The 254-nt window shown below is 24.4% G+C and overlaps 1 protein-coding gene across 1 annotated transcript in view; it reads left to right on the forward strand.

Moving 5' to 3' along the window:
• Positions 1-254, forward strand: part of LOC119588958 (calcitonin gene-related peptide type 1 receptor-like) — a gene marked incomplete at its 3' end in the record, with an annotated part of 18,045 nt that overhangs the window by 16,631 nt on the left and 1,160 nt on the right. The gene's annotated exons all lie outside the window — the stretch shown is intronic.

Consider the following 254-nt stretch of genomic DNA (forward strand, 5'->3'; position numbering starts at 1 on the left):
CCAGCACAATGGAATCCTTGAATCCAAAGTTAACTAAAATCTATTAACAATCTTTCAAAAAAGAAATTATATTCAACCCCGAGAATATATCCCTTAGTGATGAAATAAAGTCGAAAATTAGGGATTTTTTATATATAATTTTTTGAATACTTTATTAAGTTATTAAATTTTGTTTTGCTTCATTCTTTTTCATCAATATGTTTGTTTTTTCTTTTCATTTTAGCTTATTTACAAGTTTAGCCTCAAAATCAAGT

This window comes from Penaeus monodon, chromosome 24 (assembly GCF_015228065.2).
Source record: "Penaeus monodon isolate SGIC_2016 chromosome 24, NSTDA_Pmon_1, whole genome shotgun sequence".
NCBI lineage: Eukaryota > Metazoa > Arthropoda > Malacostraca > Decapoda > Penaeidae > Penaeus > Penaeus monodon.